Raw genomic sequence first — 24,189 nt, 5'->3', positions numbered from 1 at the left:
ATGCGGAAACAATTTGTGGCAGACATGGGCATAAAATACAGAGAATATACAGATTCACAATATACAATATGAACATTTTAGTGACAACAATGTGCATACGTACAATCAGGCGATATATACTGTTTCTTACTATGGTCGGTAAAGGAGGTCATGGGATACAAGCCCTAAAGGTCACAGGTCATGGGACTGCAGCCACTTTTTGACATTTGTCTTGAAGCAGTGGAAGGGAGATATGGCTCTTAATGAATCGGGAATAGAGCAGCCAGGACAAGGAAGCTGGCACCTCCTGTTTTTTAAAGTTTAAAGTTTAAAATGGGGAATTCTGAGGCTATTGGATTGCGCTTTCCTGATAGGTCGTTCTGAGGTGTTCTTAGTGAATCTGTCACTGAGGTATCGGGGAGCCTTGTTGAACAGACATTTACGGATGTGATTGAGTGATTCGAGTTTGATTCTGTCATTTATAGAAAGCCAGTTGGTGGTGTGTCTCGTGTGATAAATATGTTGATTTATTTTTAGATTGTCTGGAGTTTATTTGTGTTGCGTTTACTGGTGCCTAGGTATAGGGCATTGCAGTAGTCAACTTTAGAGAGGATTAAGGCCATGGCAATTGTAATGCAGCTTTATGTGGACAAGAATGGTTTACATGCATAAATCAACTTGCATGTATAGTTGGTGGCAGAAGCTGTGGTGTTGATTTGTTTGTTGAGGTTGAGAGCAGAGACTAGATAAGAGCCTAAAGTCTTGACTTCCTTAGCGACTTTGATCTTATTTCCGTCAATGAGGATGGCCTTATATTGGGTGGAGAGTTTGGACAATCTGTTTGTAGAGCCAACGATTAAGACCTCAGTCTTTTCATCGTTTAGGCATAAACCATGGGTGGCCATCCAGATTTGTATGATTAAGTAGATTTTGTTAATTAGGCTTACATCTTTGTCATAGTCTCCTAGGATATGGATGAGAATCTGGGTGTCATCTGCATACTTGGTGTATGGGACACCCAGATTATTAAGAATATTGAAAAGGGGCTTTGTAAATATATTGTATAGGGTGGGGGAGATGCAGGAGCCCTGTGGTACTCCGCAAGTGATAGGTATCGGGTCAGCTATGGCGAAGGGTAAGAAACCTTGCATGGATCTGTTGTCTAGGAATGATCTTATCCAGGTGCGGGTTGGATTAAGGTGATTGCACAGGACAATGTGCTCTGAGAGAAGAAGAATGGAGATTTCTCCTTTGTCTTTACGGTCGTCTAGTTGATTCTTCAGGTCGATGAGGGCAGTCTCTGTCCCATGTCTGGGTCTGAAACCTGATTGGTGAGTGCCCAAGAGGTTGTTAATCTCAAAGTAAGCTTGAATTTGGAGGCAGGCAGCTTTAGCGAGCATTTTGAAAAGGAAGGGTACGGTTGTAATTGGCCTGTAATTGGTTGGAGTGTTGGGATCTACATTTTTTTTTTAGTAGGGGAAGTACCCAGGCACCTTTGAGATTGATGGGGACTGAGCATGATTTGAAGGAGGAATTGATAAATGTGGCGATAAAAGGGGCAAGGTTTTTGGCGGCTTCTTTAATGATGGCTGCTGGGCAAGTGTCTCGTAGGCATTTGGAAGCATTGAGGGAGGAGATGATCTTTTCAGCCTCGGTGGTGGAGTTGAATTTGAATTGGTGACTGGGTTTGGTTTGTTTGAAGGAGGTTTCTTGCAATATGGCTACCTGTGTTTCTAAGGCAATTTTGTGTAGCGTGGCTTTTTTGGTGCTAATTATTTCTTTGAGCAAGGTTATTTTATTGCATGAGTCTTTGGGAGTGATCAGTGATTCCAGTTCCGTTAGGATGGAAAAGGTTTCTTTAGAGCTTGAGCTCACTTTTTTTATTCTTTCATTGAAGGTGTCTTTTTTAGTTTGCATAATCTCCTTTTTGTACTGATCAGCTAGGGAGGTGAGAAGGTGCTTTTTCTGATCTGTCGGATTGTTTTTCCATTTAGCCTCAGCATGTCGTTTCTCTTTTCTCAGAGCTTTTAGGCTAGGAGTAAACCACAAGTTTAAAAGGGCTATAGGTTTCTCTTTGCTGAGTTAAAGTTGTGAAATGGAGTCAATGGCAGAGTTGATGGTGTTATTGTACAGGTCTACCAGATCTGCAGGTCTGGAAGGTAGGTTCACAAAATTGGTGATAGGTTTAACTGCTGAACCCATATGCATGCATTAGTAATGGCCGAACCCCAAACCCTCACCCATAATGATAGGCTCACAACTTGTTTCAAGTGTTGGCAATAAAAAGGCCGTAGCATTTTATTCTACAGATATGGGTTATGACAATAACAATATCACATATCATGATGGTATCATACTTTTGGGCACCGGGTCCTGAGGTTACCCCCTCGGACCCGTGCCTCCTTCTTGTGTCCCACGACTTGTTGTGGGCACCGTACAGTGCCTTGTACTTCTTTTTGTTCTTCTTCCCTTTTGTAGTGTGGGTGGGTTCTGTGGTAAAGAAGCAAGAAGATTTGGAAGACACTGAGTAAACAGTGAACCTCCTGTTTGCTTGTGTTCCCGTTCAGGGTCCACAGACAGATTGTGTTTACTCTGAGCATGCTGCTCTCATTTATAGGACCCAGGGAGGACCTGGGTCTTTGTTGTGTATGTGATGGGGGCCGCTGTTGTCGCAGCCCCGGCTGGATAGCCGACTGTCTGACCCCCTGGTGGGGGCAGATCTTTGAACCTGGGCCCTGCCTGGTTGTTTCCTTGTGGCGCTTTAGCACCTTGCTGTTTGGAGGAAGGGTGCGATGACTGTTCGCACCTTACCCTTCCGTGGCTTTTGGCTGCCGGGACTGCGTGTCTCCATAGCTGGGGGGAAGGAGACGAGCAGGCGCGGGGGGTTGGGGCTGCCCCTCCCCCAGCTGCCGATGGTAACAGCAGTTACCCTGCCTCGCTTGTGGGATGTCCATGCAGCATTGCCCAGTAATAATGGTAGTAGTTTTGGGACTGTAATATTTTTCCTATTTCTGGTTAGACACAAAATCAACAAAGAATCCCACAAATCCCACAAATCAGCTTCCTTCCCTTACCTCACCGAGTGAGCTACCCTAGATGTATACATATTAAATCCTATGCATTTTTTACCCCAAAACAAGGGCTCTTGACCATGTAGTTGTTAAGAAAATATACATCTTTTAATATTTATCACAACATAACATCAATTTGAATATACAATATTAAAACAACACATACATTTATTCATAACACATACTTAACCACATATTATTGTGTGTGCATTTCCACTAGATGCATAACAAAACAATCATCAGACACCTTGTTTCTGCCTTTCTATGGTGTATCCTCCACAGGGAGTCACCGTTTTTGTTTATGCCCTTCCCAATTTATACAGGCAAAAAAGGAATGTGCCAACACTTGATACAACAATGTGTTTCTAGAACCAACATATTTCTGGTTAGGGCAGGTGTGGCCATGGGTCTTGTTGAGTATTTTGGGGACAGTCTTGGATGGTGAAAGAGATCAGGTGAAGATCTGTCCAGATGCTTGGTTCAGAATTAGTTATGTAGGAGAGGCAATTGATGTCTGCAATCCAATCCAGGATGCAACCTTTTGCGTGTTGATTTCCGATGTTCCTAAGGGTGAGGCCTGCTTCCGTGATGGCATTGGAGTCTTTGGGGTAGTTCAAACCTACGTTGAAATCTCCCAGTAAAATGGTTTGGGAGCCAGGTTTGGTGTTGCTATTAAGGAGGGTTGTTATGTATACTTTGAAGGTTCCTAGTGAGCCCTGGGGGCAGTATATCAGGTGCATGGAAACGGTGCGAGAAGCAGATAGACGTAGTTTGACTGAAAGTTGTTCAGCGGAGAGTAGGGGGAGGATTCCATTTTTCTCACGTGAAGGCTAGATTTGCATATGAATGCTATGCCTCCTCCTTTAGAGGTTTATCTGTCTTTCCTAATAATGGTAACATTCTCTGGGACAGCTAAGGATAAGGCAGGACTAGCTGCTTTGTGGAGCCAGGTTTCTGTAATGGCTAGAAAATTGAGTTGATAGGTTGTAATGATGTCAGCGATTTCTGTGGCATGGGCAACGGGAGATCTGACGTTAATGAGTGCTCTGCTAATTATGTGTGGTTCATTAGTCTTTTTATTAGCTGGGATTTTGTGTGGGTGTGATAAATGGTCCTCTGTAGGTTTTGAGTTGTAATTGATAAAGCGAGTTGTAAGCTTTGTTGCCAAGTTGATGAGTCTGGAGCCTACTCTGTGATTTCTTCAGTTAGTGGAGCAGGAGAGGTTTGGCTTACGTTTACTGGTGAAGTGAAGGATCCATTGATCTGGTCATAGAGTCTCTAATGTGTGTTGTGGTGTAGGGAGGAAGGCTGGTAGGAAGTAGGAAGTAGGAAGGCCTGATCTGGTCTGGAGGTGGTAAGCGACTTTTCAAGGACAGACGTCTGGAGGTCATATTGGCGAGGGACAAAGAGGTATGCACCGCAGGAGCGGGTGAATGCGAAGCAAAATGCAGCAGTTTGTGCGTAGAGAAGGTGATGGTGTTAGCGATGGTACTGAGCACTAAGATGGTAGTGATCTTAGCTATACCGAAATTCATGAATGGTGTGGTAATCATGTTCATGAAGCTGTGAGTGGGGTCGGCACGAATACTATGGACAGCTAGAGCGTTATGATTCATTAATGGAGCACAGTTGATGGCTGGTGCGGGGCAACGCAATTGATACCTTAGCATGGCAGCCCAGTTAAAGGGTACTACTGGGCAGAATAATTGGTGGCTAGGGCAGCATGATTGGTAGTTGGCACAATGGAGCACAGTTGATAGCTGGCGTGAGGCAATACAATTGATACTTAAAGCAGGGCAACACAGATAAAAGGAGGTACAGGGTACCACAATAGGTGGCTCGGGCAGCACAGTTGGTAGTTGGTACAATGGACACAATTGATACCTCTAGTAGGGCAACACAGTTGAAAGGTGGTGCAGGGCAACACAATTGTTGGTTAGAGCAAGGCAACACAATTGGTAGTTGGCACAATGGAATGCAGTTGATAACTGGCGCAGGGGAACACAATTGAAGCCTATAACAGGGTAACACAGTTGAAAGGTAGAACAGGGCAGCACAATTGTTGGCTATTGTAGGGCAGCACAAATTGGTAATTGGCACAGTGGAACTCAGTTGTTGACTAGCGCAAGGGAGATGGCACATAAGAATCATAGTTGATGACTAGTACGGAGCAATACAATGAAGGCAACATGGTTAATGACTGGTAACATGATTCATGCTTAAAGTAGGGCAGTACAGTTGATTGGTAGTACAAGGCAACCCATTGTTAAATTAAAGCAGGCTAGCACAATTGGTGGTTGGTACAGTGAAACTCAGTTGTTAACTAGCACACAAATGGGAGTAGGCACATTGGAGCATGATTGATTACTAGCGTGGGGCGACAAAATGAAGGCAACATATTTGAAGACTGGATCAGGGCGACATAGATGGTGGTAAGCGCCGTGTCCACAATTAATGTCTAGCGCGGGGCAGCACAAATACATAACTGGAACAGGGCAGCATAAATGGAGCCTATAGTAGGGTTGCTCAATATATAAGTCGAGCATGCAGTGAAGTTAAGCCCTAGGACTGGGCTGTGTGGATAATCATTTGCACGTAGGTGAGGAGTGGGGCTACGCAATTAATAGCTCAAACAGGTGGCTCTGCGGTGGACCTGTAGACATGCGAAGCAAGCTGGGCATATGATTACTAGGGGTTAGGGCGATCAAAATGAGGTGACTACAATGATGATAGTTCGAATTAATGTTTAAAGGGAGTATGCGTGCGAGGTGCGAAGTCCATTGATGGGTAGCACGTTATGATGTTTGAGTAAGAGCGGCTTGTACCGGAGCGGTTCAGTTGCACTTGGCGAGAGAAAGTAGAGGATAAAGTTGGGTAGGGGATGAGCTACTAAAGGAGAACTCACAGTATTTTGAAGCATATTAAAGCAGCAGCATTTATGGCCGACAGTCGGCGAACCGTCGTGTACAGACAGACCCTAGGCCTTAAGTAGCTGGCTTTGGGTGGTGCAGGCAGGCTATCGCCTTCAGGTCGCTCCGTAGCTGACAAATAGTGACAGGTAGCCATTCAAGTGGTTCGGTGCGTAGACAGGGCTAGCATTGGGATTGTTGCTAGGCAGTATGTACACAAATCACGGCGGCAGCCATCTTATCTCTGGCCCACGTGTATATGTGAATGGATTCAGAACGGGGAAGTAACAAAATAAAATATCTGTGTTGCGCACAGATGGGCCTCACAATATGGGTCGGTGAGAGGCTTTTTGATGATCCTGGGATGCTCACTGAAGTGCAGTAATTCTTACTGCAGCATCCAGTGGGGACTACGTCTCTGGCGATTCAGCTGGTCCGGGCAGATCGAGGAAGGGCTCCAGCCCTCCTCACTCGACGAGGCAGTCGTGAAGAAGTACAGACATAGACAGACCCTAGGCCTTAAGCAGCAGGCCTTGGACGGTGCAGGCCAGCTATCGCCTTCCGGTCGCTCCGGAGCTGACAAATGGCAGCAGGTAGCCAACCAGGGGCTTTGGCGCATAGGCAGGGCTATATACGTAAATGCAGTAAGGTTCTGAGAATGTTTTGCAAACCTCATAGTGACAGCATCCAACCCTGATTAGGATCTGGTCCATGTAGCTAGGGAAGTCTCAGCAGCTGTGCAGCATTTGCTGACACTCTGCATACACAAACTCAATGTGATGTGATTGGTTCTTTTTTTACGGATAAGATCCATAATATTCCTCAGTCCATTGGGGGTTGCCCGGCTGCGATCTCTGTACCTGCGCAAATCGGTTCAGCCTAATACAGGTAGTAACCAAGTTAGTTCCTTCCAATTCACTCTGGTGACTATGAGTATGGTCTCTTTCACACTAGCCAAACTCAGGTCAGCTTCCCCCATGGACACAATTTATTTGTTTGTCATTCAGGCCCTCCTGGAGGAGACTATTGCTTTGTTTTCAGCAGGTCCCTGGTGGAGAACGATCAGCCCATTTTCCTTCGCCCAGTTCTCGTGAAATTGATGGGGGCAATTGTTACCCTGCAATGTTCTCAATTTCTTGAAGACAAGAGCCATCTCCACCCATTCCAGTGTGGCGTCCATGCCCTTGTGGGTATGGAGTCGATGATGATCTCCATCTTTGATGACATTTTTCTTCTTCACTATCTCAGAGAGGTTGGAGTATTAATTCTCCTTGAACTCTCCACTGTTTTTGATACAATTTATCACAAAATTCTGCTGCGTAGTCTGGAAGGTATTGGCTATCCACTTTTATAGTTTTCATCTTTTTTATCCGAGGGATTTCAGACAGTGTTGCTTCGTCCATTTAAATGCTTGCCAATGGCACTAACATGTGGTTTCCCTCAGGGGTCAGCTCTATACCTCTAGCTGTTTATCTTGTGTCTGCGCTGTGAGAAACCTGAAGGTGTTGTCCCAGGTAGAGCCCAGGAATCCCTTATTCAGGTGGCCAGGACATGGCCATTGCTGTTGGATCCAGGAGGAGGATCAGCTGGGTGAGGGAGACCAGGGTTATGCTTTGGAGAATATCCAAGATGAGGTGAGGTACTGTACCAAGGAGGAAGAAGAGGACGAGATCCCTGAGGCCTTTGTAGATTACAATACATCTGCCTCCCATCTCCCATTAAATCTTTCCTACCCCGATCCAATACCCTCCATACAAAACCCATCCTCTAAGGTCTCTAACCCACTTTCATCTCATCCAAACAACCACATACATTATTTTCCACATTCCTCTAGTTATTTTGTCCCGAACACCCAATCTACTAGGACAGAACACTATTATTCCTGCAATCACCTATGTTCTGTTCTCCATCCCAGTCATTCTCGTCCATTTCACAAACCTTCCTTATCCCATCCCGTAGGATACTCAGAAACTCTGACCCCTCCCTTTTCCAATACAAAGACTATAATTTCCGATAACATCATATCCCCATTTTACCATGCAGAACATGTACAAACTCTACTTCTTCCCTTTTCTGACACCCACATTTTTCCCCGATATAGAAAACAACAGACTTGTAATAAGACTGCTTACCTGACATGTCCCGACACGAGGGTCTGGTAAAGTCAGGCAATTGACTTAAATCAAACACACACCTAACGGCCCCTTTCTTTTCCCCACAGTGATAAAAGGTGGCGCAAGAGAGTACTGTACAAGCAAGGCCAGCAAAGCAGACACCACAACAAGACAGCTAACCAGGCACAGCAGATCAAGAGAAGGAGGAAGGTGGTGGGAATCGAGAGTGTGGCGAGGAGAGAATAAACCTTGCTCTTTTCATCCCAGGCCTGCAGACCCTTCAAGGAAGAGAGCATAAGACTGAAAACAATATCTTACGTGTCATGCAGCAGATGCCAACGGTACACGGGGCAAGCCTATGCCGATAAGCAGGATCGAGGGAAGTACCTGCGACCGTGGTACCCAGCATTAATCCAGTGAAGCCGAAAACCAAGCACATCATCACAGCCAGTAAGTCGAGGGGAGAACCGATAAGAACCGGGCTGTGTTGAAAGAGAAGCACAATAGTGGCAAGCTTGAACCAAGTTCAATAAACTGTGATAGAACTGCAAAAAGTGTTAAGGGGAGACCAGCTGCAGAGGGAAACCAGCACCACGTGTGTGCTAACTCAAGAGGGTCTAGGCGATCCCTATGTTAGCAAAACTACAGAAACCAGGAGGCTATAGGAGAGGCATTGAAATCGGTCAAAGTGGTCATACTGAGGGTCTAGCAAAATGCCTGTACAATCGAAAGACTTTGATCTATGAACAGTAAAGAAAAGTAAGGGACGTGAATCCCGCCATAATTGAAAGTAAAGAGGGGTGAGCGCCCAGAAGAGGTGGACCCCCGGGTGAAACACTCTTATGCTAATTGAGAGCCACAGTGAACCCAGTGGAGGGAGGTTCACAGTCGGGAAGGGCTCGGAGCCCGACCAAGGGGGATCCAAGGGTGAAACGTGGTCACCCTAAGACTGGTGAAATAAAATCCTGAACTGAAAGTAAAAGTGAGAAATGACAAGAGTGAAGCCAACTCAGGGATGCCAGTGAGTAAAATAGACTGCAAAATGTAACCCAACCGAGGGATGCCAGTGAGAAGGGGAAAAGTCTAAAGTCCCAAGAAACAGTGTGTTGACAGACGTGAACCCGGCCGAGGGATGTCCACTATGGCACCATGATGGCACCACAGCATACTTATAGAATTCTGCTAATTTCACTACGTGACTTTGCCATCAGCCGCATGTACTTTCTTGGCTTTAAATTGCAGATTGCTGGCATGCTTTGTGTGTTGGTGTGTGTTTTTTGCCTCACTGGGTTCTCGAGGCACGGCCATTCCAAGATGGCTCTTTCTTTCTTTGTTGGGCACCGGAGTGCCTTCCAGCCTGCTGCTGGTGGCCTGGGATTGGCCCTGGCCCACTACATCTGGGCCTATGAGGAGGTGGGCAGGCTTGGCCGGCCCTCCTCACAAGGCCCACTCCTAAGGCCCTGTCTATCGCTATCCACCGCGGTACGCCGGATTGCCGGCCCCGCCGTAGTGTCTGTGCGCCCCCCCGCCCCTCCTTGAGTGTCTCTGCGCCCCCCCACCCCTCCTTGAGTGTCTGTGCGCCCCCCGCCCCTCCTTGAGTGTCTGTGCATCCCCCCGCCCCACCGTAGTGTCTGTGTGCCCCCCACCCCGCTGTGAGTGTCTGTGTGCCCCCCCGCCCCGCCGTGAGTGTCTGTGTGCCCCCCCGCCCCGCCGTGAGTGTCTGTGTGCCCCCCTGCCCCGCCGTGAGTGTCTGTGTGCCCCCCCCGCCCCGCCGTGAGTGTCTGTGTGCCCACCTGCTCCGCCATGACTGTCTGTGTGCCCCCCTGCCCCGCCGTAGTGTCTGTGTGCCCCCCCGCCCCGCCGTTAGTGTCTGTGTGCCCCCCTGCCCCGCCGTGAATGTCTGTGTGCCCCCCTGCCCCGCCGTGAGTGTCTGTGTGCCCCCCCGCCCGCTGTGAGTGTCTGTGTGCCCCCCCACCCCACTGTGAGTGTCTGTGTGCCCCCCTGCCCCGCCGTGAGTGTCTGTGTGCCCCCCTGCCCTGCCGTAGTGTCTGTGCGCCCCCATGCCCCTCCGTGAGTGTCTGTGCACCCCCCCGCCCCGCCTTGAGTGTCTGTGTGCCCCCCTGCCCCTCCGTGAGTGTCTGTGTGCCCCCCCGCCCCTCCGTGAGTGTCTGTGTGCCCCCCTGCCCTGCCGTGAGTGGCTGTGTGCCCCCCCGCCCCTCCTTGAGGGTCTGTGTGCCCCCCCGCCCCGCCGTGAGTGTCTGTGTGCCCCCCTGCCCCTCCGTGAGTGTCTGTGTGCCCCCCCACCCCTCCGTGAGTGTCTGTGTGCCTCCCTGCCCCGCCGTGAGTGCCTGTGTGCCCCCCCCGCCCCGCCGTAGTGTCTGTGCGCCCCCCCGCCCCCTCCTTGAGTGTCTCCACCCTGCTTGCTCCCCACCCTCTTTTGCTCTGCATTTCACCCCCCTTCCTGCCCCCTTCCCTTCCCCCTCCTCACTTCCATCCTCTTCCACTTCCTTCTTACTCCCCCTTCTATATGTTCCCTCCTCTCAGTCTTCCCCCTCTTAGCACTTACTCCTATCATCTGTTCCGTGACTCTTGATAGCCGCTTGTATGTCCTCCTCCTCCCCCCCTTGTTCTCTCCCTCCCCCCTCCTCTGCTTTTCAAATTTGTCACCGACATTTTTGCTCAGTAGCGTGCCTTGTTCTCCCTCCCCCCTCCGTCCCCTTGCCCCCCCTCCCACCCCGCCTCTTGTTACCACCTGCACTGCGTAAATTGTCGTCAGACATAGTAATGTTACTGCTTGCTTTGTTCTCCTTCCTATCCATTACCTCTTGCCTTACTTGTTTCTATGCACTTGCACTATCAGAAATGTCGACAGGCCTATTATGATAGTTATTTTTACATTCTGTATTGTTTCAAGGACTTTTGCTGAATGTAACTGTATTTTCCTTTGTCCCCTCCCTCCTTGAAGCGCTTTGAAACACATTGTGTATAGGAGCTATATAAATAAACTATCATATCATATCATATCACTATGAACTGTTTGAAAAGACATTTAGAAACCAAGGGAAGTGAATGCTGCTAAAGAGAAGAGAAAGCCATCGTGAATCGGAGGAGGGAAGCTGATCGAGAGGGGTCCGAGCCCGAATGTGGGGGACATAGGGGTGAAGAGATCACCCTACGTGAAACTGTGGTTAACAATCAGTTCCTTGAAGAGGGCAACCCAGGGGTGAACCATTATCACCCTAAAAAACTTTTATTTGGTTAAAGGAACTTTTGTTTAGTTATTTGAACACGTCAGGATCTTGAAGAGACTTACAAAGGAAAGAGACTTGGCCATCAATGGCCCTGACAGCTGGAACGGCACTATTGGCTCATTCTGGAGAAGATCAAGCATGTGCTGTGCTCCAATACCCCATTTTACCCCTTGCTCAAAACTTGGGGAAGGGAGACCCAGGCTATCACATCCTGACATATTATTTGAGAATACTTCCTTCTTTTCTTGAACACTATCCCATACCCTTTTTTGTATTAGTTGTAAGGTTTGGCAATAGGTTTCTTAGTATAGGCCCTTTTTTATTTGACTCAACACCACTAGGACTGTCTTATTTTCATTTGATGTTCAAAACTTGCTCACATCTTAGATTTAGGTTTAGATTAGGCATTTTTCCAACCTGCAGACTGCATTAATTGTTCAATAAACACCCTTGATCTTTGATCACTTGTGTCTGTCTTACTTGTTGCCCCCATGACTTCCTTACAGCACCTACTGGCTGAACCTATTGCTGAACATGGGGCAGGTTTGTATACCTACCCAGCAGACACACATTCTCTTTCATTTAAATGACCCAGCATTGAAGCTCCATCTAAGTTGAGTAACTGCCTGTCTTCCATTGGAGAATGGATTGCTTTGTGAAATATCTGAGGTCCTAGTGGTTGGTTCACCAAGAACTTGGGCCTCATGGGATACTGGAAACTGGTCTGCCTCTTTGGGGCCCTGTCCTGAGCCAGTTCAATCAGGAAAAAGCCTTGGAGTGAAACTCCTTGCTTCTGGATCTAGAAAGGCCCAAAGATCTTCTGTGTGCCAGATGGGCTTTGTTAAGCTAAAAGTGATGAGGACAATTCTCCCTTTTCTTCCGTCTGAGTCTCGAATTAAAGCTGTCACCTCTTTGATCATGGGCTCTGTTGATTATTGCAGTGGTGTTTACCTGGGACAGCCTACAGTTCTGCTTCCGCAACTGCATATTCTGCAGAATGCCACATCTCAACTTGCCCTTGGAGCCTCGAGATTCTCCCACTCTGTGGCCATGCTTCACCTGTTGCATTGGCTTCTGATTGGCAGCCAGATACAGTTTAAATGAATATGCCTGGTGCATCGTGCCATTCATGGTACTGGTGCAGAATATCTCTGCTCCAAACTTGACTTATATAAACCGGCCAGGCTGCTTCGTTCCTCCTCACAAATCCTACTAAAAATTCCCAAATACCACACAGCATGATCGGGAGGACAATCTTTTTCTGTCTTGGCCCCCACCATGTGGAACTCTCTGCCGGCGAATCTTAGAGATTCTGTTGACCATTTGCAGTTTCGAAGGAAGTTAAAAACATACCTCTTCTGAGCTTTCTGCTTTGGGTAGCTCTCCTTCCCCCACCAGTGCTGTCAAGACCTTTGGATAGCACCTTCACGCCTTTGGGTCTTGTCCATGCTTTACAAATCCATATACAATACAATCAGGGTGCAAAAGAACTGAGAAAAATGCATTCTTCAGATAATTTACAGTAAAGTGTGTGGATCCAGTACAAATGTTACAGAGAATGGTGGCAGGATTTGGAACCACTGGGAACTCAGCTTCAACAATATTTTTCAATTGGAGCAAATCCTGGACCATCATCCAAATGGTCCCTTTTGCCCCTTTTTTGCAGGATAAATAGCTATGTTACATGGAGACATGGAAGGCTGGATAATACTTTGCTACTAAAATGCCATAATGGTGTCATAAAAAATGTCATCCACCTCTGAAGACATGGGGTACTCTCTCACACATGGCAACATTGCACTAGGCTTCAATTATATCCTCACCACCCCTATGCTGTTCAGCAATCCCATGTCATGAGGATCACTAGTCCATAAGTGGCAAGGCACTTTCTCCAAATCTTCCTTCAAATATGACGGTGTAGTTCTAACAATAGATATAGTCTGATGTATCTCTCTATCCTCTATTGTAAACTAGCAAGGTATACCACCTCAAAGACCATTTCTACATTGTACTCAGCATCCACAAATAATTGTTTGTCAGGCACCTCCCTCAATGATAGGGTTGGACCAATGCACCATTCCTCTCTTTCATCATCAGTGCCAGAGAGAACCACTTTGTCCTTCTTAGCAGTTACTACCTCTAAAAGTATGGTGACAACAATACCTGGTGCTTTCTCCAGTGAAACAGCGGGGTATCTGTAATGCTCTGTCTTGAATTCCAGGAGTCTATCCTGCACTACCATTGCTCAGAAAAGAATCACATCTGAAAGTAGAGGCACCCTTCTTATCACTACAACATACTCGCTAATGTGCCATTGTTTTTGCATGACACAAACCTAGAAATTAGCATACTATATACTGTATTCTGTGAATGAGATTGTTATGATTAGTTTACTTAACAAGTCTCTGCACACAAGATTCAGTGGGGGATCTGTACAATACAACAAAAGATCAAATGAATCCTGAGTGCCTACATTGATAGGTAAATCCTCTCTGTACGGAACGGACAGAATAGCCCCAGAGAATCCGTGTGTGTCCAGAATTCTTCCTGAAAGGGGAAACCTACCTTCCTTGATGCAAGATTTAGGTGCCCCTGTATTGAACATGAATTAAAAGGTTTGATCACCTATCGTTACGCCTACCCGGGGTTACTTTTCCAGATGAGCGGTAACAGACAGGACAGGACATGTCAGAGCTCTCTGTGGGCTGTCCTAGTCTGGGTATGAACTTGTACCCAGGAGCCGAAAGGGCCCCCCAGAACACACACTCCTTTGTAATGTGGCAAAGGGTTCCTCTCCCATGGCTGTACCGGTGCATGTGCAGGCACAACTGACTGTGGCACATAGGTATGTGCAGTCTCAGACTCCAGGTGGTTCTGTTCTACCTGTGCTTGCTGTGGTTGCAACGATCCTAGGACACTAGGCATGGTCGGAGTCTGTATCTGTGGAGAAGGACGACCCACAAACCTACTTGCTGGTCCATTGGAAATAGTGCATGACTCATAAAAAAATGATCTCCTACATTCCTGTGAAAAATGTCTCATTCTCCTGCGGGATCAACACTGGACTCCATATGGCTTTCCAAACTAGCCTCCCATCTGTCCAATGAACCTAGTCCTCACTCCCCTAAATCCATCAAATGCATCCCCTGCGCCGCTCTGGAACTTTCCTGCACCCCTTGAAAAACCTACCATTTCTCTAAGATCAGGAGCATATCTATCCATCCACCCTTTGCATATTTGATTCAAATTGTCCCTGGTGTCCCTGTTGTCCTTCGGTGGAGCTTGTGATCATGGCTCTTCTAAGCTTATCTTGGCCAACTTCTTTTGAATTAGATTAGTTTTGGCTTTCTGCGCCTGTTTCGCTACTTCCTTTTCTTTCTCCTACCTCCTTTTACAATGGTGCACACTATGTGCTTGGATTTCTGGCTAGCCCTTCACTTCTATACCTACAACTTTATCTAAATCTTTCTGTACCTCCTTGCTCCTTGATAAAAAAATAGCCACATGGTTATCCCATGCCTCCCCCGTCTCTGCTCTCCACATCTCTTGGATCTGTCATACATACGCAACAGGATCATCACCTGCCTTAATGGTCCTTGATATGACTGAATTAATGTCTGGTGTACATAGCTCTTAAAGCTGCCAACACATTTGCCCTGCAATTATTAAAGGGTGAACCATCATGGTTATTTGTGTCTAGCTTTACACCTGGATATCCTGCTTTCCTCCAAATTTCCTCTACCTACTCTCCTATAAGGTCTGCAAGTATATTGTTCATATCTTCCACAGCCAACAAAACCCCTGCTGCCTGTTTTTACAATCCATAAATCCACTTCCACCCCCCTGCAGTGAGCAAGAGTAGTGACTTTATGAGATTATTCTAGTCCATATGCGGCAAAGGGTCATTGGGGTCTCTGAGCCCTCCTGCTTCTGCCCTACTTCCCTAGTTTCACCTCACTGGGCCTTTCCTGTTTCATAAAAAATCCTCTTCAATTTCAAAAGACTCTGCCATTTTTCTAATTTCCTACACTTATACCTCATTGATAAGAAGGTATACGTATTCTCCAACATCCCTGTGTCATGTTTACCCTTTTCAGGCCAAGTTCTAAACATTCCACCCTTAGTTTATTTGACCAGTTCTCTATGCTATTGTACAACTGTTTCCTTGTATCTTGGAAACGACTAGGACAAATGATCAAGCAGAGTCTCTATACTCCCTTATAAACCTTTATCTAATAAAAAAAGCAAAAACACAAAGACGAATCTGCAGCGCGCCAACTTAAATGCTGTACCCGTAACACCATATCCGCTGCCTGACTACCTGGCACCAGGAGGGCATTACAAGTCCCAGCAAAGCAGGATGTCACGTGTCCAGCAGGCAGACTTGTAGTGTGGCGGCCCGGAAAAAAAGGGTGCCGGTAAGCTAACCTTGTTTCCGAGTCACCACACTCGTAATGAGGACCATTCTCTACCAAAAATCAATTTTTCCCCCACATTCTTAAAAACCCCTCACCAAATCACTCACATCTTCCTCACTCACAACACCATAAACTTGTCACTAGTCCACATTAATCATTCTTACATAAAAGTATATTATTAATAATGAAACACAATACCATTGTTCCTTCACAACAAATCTCCTCTGTTAAAGCACTGAAGGAGTGTGGTGTTTTCCACTAAAACACCACTTTTCCCTCTCTAGTACAGCATTTCTAACAAAAATGCTATCTTTTCCTGGCTACGGGAAGGTCTCTTCTCACTACTTAGACTACCAAAAAAATAAACAACGACAAATAAAGTTGAAAAGGAAAAAATAAGGACTTGCCACCAAAAATATCGCTGTACTTATGATCGTCGGGAACGGCCATAGGCGATATTTTTGGTGGGGATAATTTATGGGGTAAATGGATTGGGGGGGTTGCGAGGGTGTCCTCCGCTCCCTTTTAAAATATATTGGGACTGCGGGGGTGTCCCCCGCAGGTTCCATGGGGTAACATTGCTGCAAAATATGGTGACATTTTTGTATGGCGATATTTTTGCGGCGATATTATCACATGGAACCCCATTGGCTAACTGTAATACAAAGTAATTGGATCCCTCTAGCTCTAAAACCCCATTGGATACTTTCACAAAGTACAATCCCTTCTACATGTGATATTCTTTCATAGTTAGTTATGACGTACTCCACACAATACATATATCATTCATGATCACCCCTTGAGGCAACTGACTCACAAGAAGCCGCCCGCCCTTCCCCACCACGCGATACAGTTTTACCCCTTTCCTGTGTCCCTCTGTATACCTCTGTAAAGAGCTGTGTTGCTTCTCGAAGGTAGGTCCGCACTCAATAAATGATGTAATAATAATAATAATAATAATAATAATAATAATAATAATAATAATAATGATAAAAATAATAATGATAAAAATAAAAATAACAAATAATAATAAAAGCCTCCACAACACACGTAATCAATGTGATCATTCAGGAATAGATTGCAACATTACTTTATTGACTATAGCAAACACCAGTCAAATGCCTTGTCATTCCATGTTTCAAGGCCACTTGAGATCCCAAAATGTAGGAGAAAACATCAAATGATGATGCTAACTAGGGTTTTCATATTAATTAATTATTTTCCTACGTTCTCCATTTAAGTGACATAGCATTTAGAAAGGGTTCCAAAATCCTTCTAATTGCATTCTGTGTTTTAATTAATTATCAGGAAAATGGTTTAAATTATCTGTGGTCACAGTACTCACTTTTTGTCAGTCTTTAAAATGCCCACAGTAGATAAGAACAGAGAAGGACATGAGACAGCTCCAACAGGTGAGACCTTAGTTTTATTCTGTCCACCTACTCACCCAATTGCTCTCATATCCTTTGGCTCTGCCTGGGGAAATGCCCCTTCATTCTGTTCACTATGAGAAAATACCTTTTCTGGAGATTTCCACACCAGCCCATCTGCTTGGAAGGCAAATCTACTCTTCTCTTGTAAACCAGCCTTTCTTGATTTTCCGTTTTCCCACAAGTCTCTCTTCTTCCTCTGTCTCTCAGGTTAACTACTGATTAAACTCCCCACATACATCACGGTCATTGGATGCAGTGTTTTGGTTTGGACAGTCACCAGAGCCCTTCTCCTGACTTCTCTAGGCCTCAGCTAACTTGCACCTCATCAGGAATGAGGAAACAACATTGAACTGGAATATTCACTTATAATATAATTCTCCACAGAGGCATGTTGATTAATGTTTCAAAGCATTTATCAAAGTGAATGGTACTGGGGTCTGCCCATTCTTGCTTCACAAAAGAGCTGACACTGCGCATAGAAACACTTGTGCACACGTGCGTTATAAATGTCACATCATATCATATCATGTCATATCATATCACAAACAAACCTTTTGAGTTCAAACTAGGTTGACAATGTCAGTGTCACCTGTAAAAGTACTCTTCAATGCTCTTCAATGCATGTTTTCTTTAGAGAATATTTGCTGGTGAATTTCGTTTTGACATTGGTTTGTCTGTTTAGAATTATCCCCATTTACTATAGAGAATGACATTCACATAAACAATAGTTGACAAATCCATCTCCCCGTCTATGAAGGTTTCTGGATGAAAACATTTTAGAGACATACGATTCCCTGAGATATTTATTTTAAAGTGTCAGGTGAACAAGGGATACATATTGTACTTTTATTTTGTTGATGATTTACATGTAATCTCTTTCCTGTGGAAGTGATGACAAACATGTCGTTCTGGGTAATGTTTCTTCATTTTAAATTCGTGCTATTACTTCTTTTCTTGAAGTTCTCTTGAATATGCCCACATCTCTTGGGTATGCAGTGTTTATATTGAATATTTTATATCGAATGAACATATATTATATTGACTATTTTAAAACAAAACATTTTATAGAGAATGCATTTAGAGGTAATGTGAAGGGTTAAATATTTTTGAGAAATGGTTGGGGTGGATTTTTAGGGATGGGAAAATGGGGTTTGCGGGGGACCCCCCAAATAGAAAAAAGTGCATTCTCTAGACAATGTTATAAAATATTTGAAATATGTTCATTCTTTATAAAATATTTCGGTATAAAGACATGGAATACATCTCATGTTCCTATTGTTTGCTTCCTCCAGTTCTGACAGATTTGGATGATTTTTTTCTTTGGGGGTCACGCTAAAGTTTTCTGAAAGAACATTCATTGTTCATAGTGTGACAGAGCTGTCAAAAATATGTTTTAGGATGTGGCAAGCATACAGATGATATCATTTAATGTACTTTCCATTTTACTCGAGCAGTCCCCCCTTCCTCTTCAGTGGAGCAAGAGCTCCTCCGACCTAGCACGAGCAGTGGTCCCCCATGTTGAAGCCACCTTGAATTGCCCACTCATCGTGTAAGCGCCTCTGCATTCGAGTGAGAATTGAATTCTCACTGCATAATTTCCCCTACGAGATGTCTAGCTACACGAATATATTTACAGCCACTATGTTCTGTTCCTGATGCGACAGCTGCCTGATTCATTGTGCCACCATTACCCATCACGAGGAGTCCTGCACACTCTAAGATGGCCGCCCGCAATCCCTCTGCGACCTCCAGTGCCTAATTGTACTGTGCTGAGCACCAATTGGCTGTTCACCCTATCTCAGCCACCTATCGTGAGCCGGCAGGCAAAGCCGGCGCACTCCTACCAAGGCCCAGGGAAACAAGGCAAATAAATGTCCTAGCCTATCCCAGCCTTCCTCTCCATTCGCCCAGAACCTATGCCCGATTTGTGGCACACCACCCTTGAGAGCATCCGCATCGCGTACGAAGCCCTCTCCTAGACGGATCGCTGCAGACTCTCTACCTCGATCATGTCACCGTAAGACTTGTTCTATCATTGACTATCCTCTCTGCATTGACTGCCTTGCATTGCATTAGTGTCTACCTGCGTAGTAATTGCTCTGCAAGCTCCGCCACTCCCACTATCTATGTACACTCAATTAAGGGCTGCCTACTTGCCGTGCTCGCTTGCGTCTTTTCGCATCCCGTGCGCTGAGTTACCGCTTCCTGCACTACCGTCTACGCCTGTCCACGACCAAACCTCTCGCTTCAGCAGTGCCACTGACCTGATGGTAACTGCGCTTAGTTATTGGTCCTCGTATGCATGCTTTATTCATATATGTTCTGTTAGGCCTTGCACACTCTATTGAATACCGTATATGCGTTGCCTGCTGTATCGTGTCTCCGTTCAGCATATCTGCAATCTATCTACCCTTTCAAGCATACTTTATATTTTACTTTTACCTGTACTGCTTAGCCTACCTAGCGTTGGTCTCCGCCTGTGCCACCTCTATACTTAGTGTTTTTTTATTGTACTAGCATTGTTCTGCCCGACCTATCGATTGTTAATCACTGTTATTGTGCCACCCCTATGATTAGTGCGTTTCATTGTATGTGCATTGCTCTGCCTGATCTACCGAGTGTCTATCACCGCTTGTGCCACCCCAATGATTAGTGCGTTTCATTGTATGTGCATTGCTCTGCCCGATCTACCGAGTGTCTATCACCGCTTGTGCCACCCCTATGATTAGTGCATTTCATTGTATGTGCATTGCTCTGCCCAATCTACCGAGTGTTAATCACTGCCTGTGCCAACACTATGCTGAGTGTGCCACCACTATGCTGTGTGTTCATCAGTGTATTGCATTCCCCTCCTTGCCCGTACGCTCTCCCCTCATGTTCGCGTTGCATTGCTCTGCCTGACATACCAAGCGCGGCTTATTGCCTTAGCTACCTTCATGCCTAGCCTTTAGTCATCACAGTACTACAACATACTTGTGCCTGCACGCCCTGTGACCCTGCCCAACCCCTGTTCTCACTCTGCGATTAGCCTGCACCAATTACTATTGCCCCCTGGGTGGCACCCGTGTGTTCCGCCTTTCCCACTACCTTCCTATAACAGTTTATCCCGCCCTCACCTAATCACTCACGCAGTACCGCCTACCCTGCAACCACTATCCTCACTCTGGCACCACCACACATAGGTTATTATGCTTGCCCAGAACACCACCATCCATACACATTCTGAACTACGCCTCACCATTAAATTAGCAGCTTTGCTTGGACTACTGCTACACAGGCTTTACACCCTACCTGTAGTCCCACCACTGACCTGCCTACATCCCCACCCCTGCTCTCCTTGGACATTTCAACCTGCACCCAACCTGTCTCCCACCTCAAACATGTCTTGCCTTAGCCGCACCTCATGCAGCCCACAACAGCAAGACATTACGTCAATGACTATGTTGGACCATGCCACTAAAATATATCTCAATGACCCTTCCCTCTGGCTCGAACACTTTGCCATGAAACCCATACCTAACCAATCTTGAAATGGCCCTATGAGGAACCTTAGACTTGGTTCCAGACTCTCCCACCCATCCCACCGGCCTACTATTACCAGCCGGCCAGCCAACCCTTCGCACTCTGAGACAACACCTACTGTCCCTCAACCTACACTTACACCCATACTGCACATCACTCCGGATTCAAGTAGCCAACATCCTAGCCCCTCTACTTGCCTCAAGGCTGCCCTGTTCAACACTAGATCACTCACGGCACATGCATTAGACATGACTGACCTCATCATAACTCATAATCTGGACCTCATAGCTGTCACTGAAACCTGGCTCCACACTGCCTCAGCACCTCTTCTATCCCTAACCATCCCTGATGGTTACACCATTATTAGAAGTGACCGTAATACTGATCAAGCCAAAGGAGGTGGTGTAGCTATTATACACAGAACCTCGCTCAATCTCTGCCTCGCCACACCTTGCCGTATTACATCAGCTGAACTACTCATAGCCAAGCTAGCTATCACCCCAACCAGACCATCACACTCAACATCATTTACAGACCTCCCGGTCCCTTAACTACATTCGCTGATGACCTCTCCGACATCATTACCAACAACACTAAAACCAAGTCCCAAATCATTGTATTAGGGGACTTCAACCTAGGCTACCTAGACCCTGATGATGCCCCTGTCCATGATATCAACAACCTACTACTCAACGCTGGTTTCTCACAACGGGTCACATTGCCTACTCATTCTAATGGTAGGATTCTCGACTGGATAGCTAACCTAAACTGCAACATTATCATCAATTCCAATCAACCTTGCGCCTGGACAGACCACCACCAAATAGCATTCAGCTTCCCATCTAGACTCATCCACACTGATACAGATATTGCACCTGTCACCACTACAATAAATAAGTCCAACATAACCTGTGCAAAACTACTTCCACTCATCCTCCCTGCTCTCAATGATTTTGCATCCTCTTGCTTTGATCCTACAGTCTTGGTAGACACGTACAATCAGACAATGTTGAAAGCCCTCGATATCATTGCACCTGCCAAACTCAGAAAACCCAAACCCCGGGCTCACCTCAACTCGTGGTTCACACCACAGCTGAGAACTCTCCGCAAGGAAAAAAGGACCCTCGAGGCATGCTGGAAAAGCAACCCAACGGAAGCTAACAAAGCGTGTACTGCCTTAGCTACTCTAAACTACAAAGAAGCCATACTCCTGGCCAAAAAAGAGACATACAACAAACGGATTGAAGCAGCCCAATCTACCACTAAGGAGCTATTCAGAATTTTAAAAGAGCTGGAATCCCCTGCCACTCCACCAGACACCTGTCACAAAGACAGCACCTGATGTGCGAATATCCAAAAGGCCTTCCTTGGAAAAATTGCCACCCTCTTAACCAAAATCAACGACAAAAAAATTAGCCTACAGGACAGCCTGTACCACAAAACACCCCAGGTTATCACTACCTCCACACCGTACCTGGGAAACCATTCAGCTTCGCTCCCCTATCCATCATCGAAGTTGAACATATTATCAATAGCCTTAAACCTTCCAATTGTCACGACTCATGCCCTGCCCCCATCATCTAAGAGGCCTCGCATAACCTAGCACCCTTTATCACCACACTTATAAACTCCTCAATCAGCTCAGGGATTGTACCAGATAACCTCAAGGATGCCTGGGTTATTCCTCTCCTCAAATAACCCACTTTGGATGCTCATATACCCACCAATTATAGACCGATCACCACAGTCCCGTTCCTCTTAAAAATTCTGTATCGTGCTGCTTACCTACAGATCCAAGATTACTTGGAAACTAATAAACTTGTGGAATTTAGGCAATCTGGCTTTCATCCTCGATATGGAACAGAAACCGCTCTACTAGATCTCAAAACCCAAATTGAAGACCTAAAAGACAAGGGTAAACTGGCACTCCTACTCCTACTAGACTGTTCTGCGGCATTTGATTTAGTAAATCACCAAATCCTATGCCACCACCTCAAAACTGCAGCCCTCTTCTCGGACAAAGCCTCAGCCTGGATTACTTGTTTCCTTGCTAGCAGGTCCATGAGGGTTTTCTCCCCCACCGCCACAACTGATCCCTCACCAGTCACTTGTAGAGTCCCCCAAGAATCATGCGTGTCCCTGACACTCTACAATCTGGGTGTCACCTATACTAATTACGCCAATGACACCCAGTTACTTATCCCTATCACAGGCGACCACAAAGCTGACTTGTTAGCCATCAGCGCCATTTAACAAGTCATTCAGGCATGGATGGCCCAGCACGAACTCTGCTTGAATGATGAAAAGACTGACCTTCTCATCCTTGGTTCCCACCAAAGACTCAGCAAACTTGACGCATTGTTTAAATCTTTCACCATTGACGGTAACACCATTAAAGTGGCTAAAGATACTAAAACACTTGGAATCTACATTGACTCCACTCTCTCATTAGCTAGGCAAACTAATGCAGTATCATCGGCTGCCTCATACACATGCATGCTTATTACAGCCTGCCGTCCTTTCCTATCTCCAGCCAACTGCACTACACTAGCCAGGACTTTGGTTCTCTCCAATATTGATTATTGTAATGCCCTATACTTGGGCAATAACCAATGTAACATCAAAAAACCTCAAATCATCCAAAACAACGCCATCAGAGCGGCTCTCAATTTACAGAGGAACCTCCATATTTCTGACACCAGACGGAGTCTTTGCTGGCTTTCAGTCTCCCAAAGAATCTCTCTTAAAGCACTTGCGCTCACACACAAAAGCCTCGCTAACCAAGCCCCCAGCTACCTAGCCAGTAGATTTACAGCACACACTTCCACGAGACCACTCAGAAGTGCTCAAACCAACTGCCTTGCTATCCCGTGCTTCAAACCCCCGGAGATCTTGTGGTCGTAGCTTCCCGGTCCTAGCCTCAAAACTATGGAAGACACTACCCAATCCGCTTAGAGCTGACCTACCTTCCCGGCCTTCAAGCGTAAAGTCAAAACCTGGTTGTCTACCCAAGACCTACCATAATTGTGTTCCTGGACTTGAGTCACAACGTTTGCAAACAACCTTCTGCTATTTCCCCTACTGTAATTTGTACATATTCTGTATTTATCTACGTACCTTGTTCAATTTGTAGAATTTGTATATTATCTCTTGATGCAATGTCTATATATACTGCATGTCGTGTCTAATTTGTACTTCTTTTATATTCTCCCCGTATCTAATCCCATGACTGTACACACTTCATTGCTTTTTTTTTATGCTTGTAACTAAGTGATGCGCCCTGATGCCATGTGGCCTGGTGCGCTATACAAATAAAATAAATACAAATACAAACACTCATTTATTTATTTTAAATATATAATTGAAATAATACATTCCAACCATTCATTGTTTCATCTAGGCCTATACTTACGGTGATTCTAGTTCACTGTTCCATCTGGTCATATTGAAATCCTATTCAGCTGCCAGCTCAATAATTAGTTCAGCTGATTC

This window comes from Ambystoma mexicanum, chromosome 1p (genome assembly GCF_040938575.1).
Source record: "Ambystoma mexicanum isolate Mex_15411 chromosome 1p, UKY_AmexF1_1, whole genome shotgun sequence".
Classification (NCBI taxonomy): Eukaryota; Metazoa; Chordata; class Amphibia; order Caudata; family Ambystomatidae; genus Ambystoma; species Ambystoma mexicanum.
Note: the sequence above shows the minus strand (reverse complement) of the source record.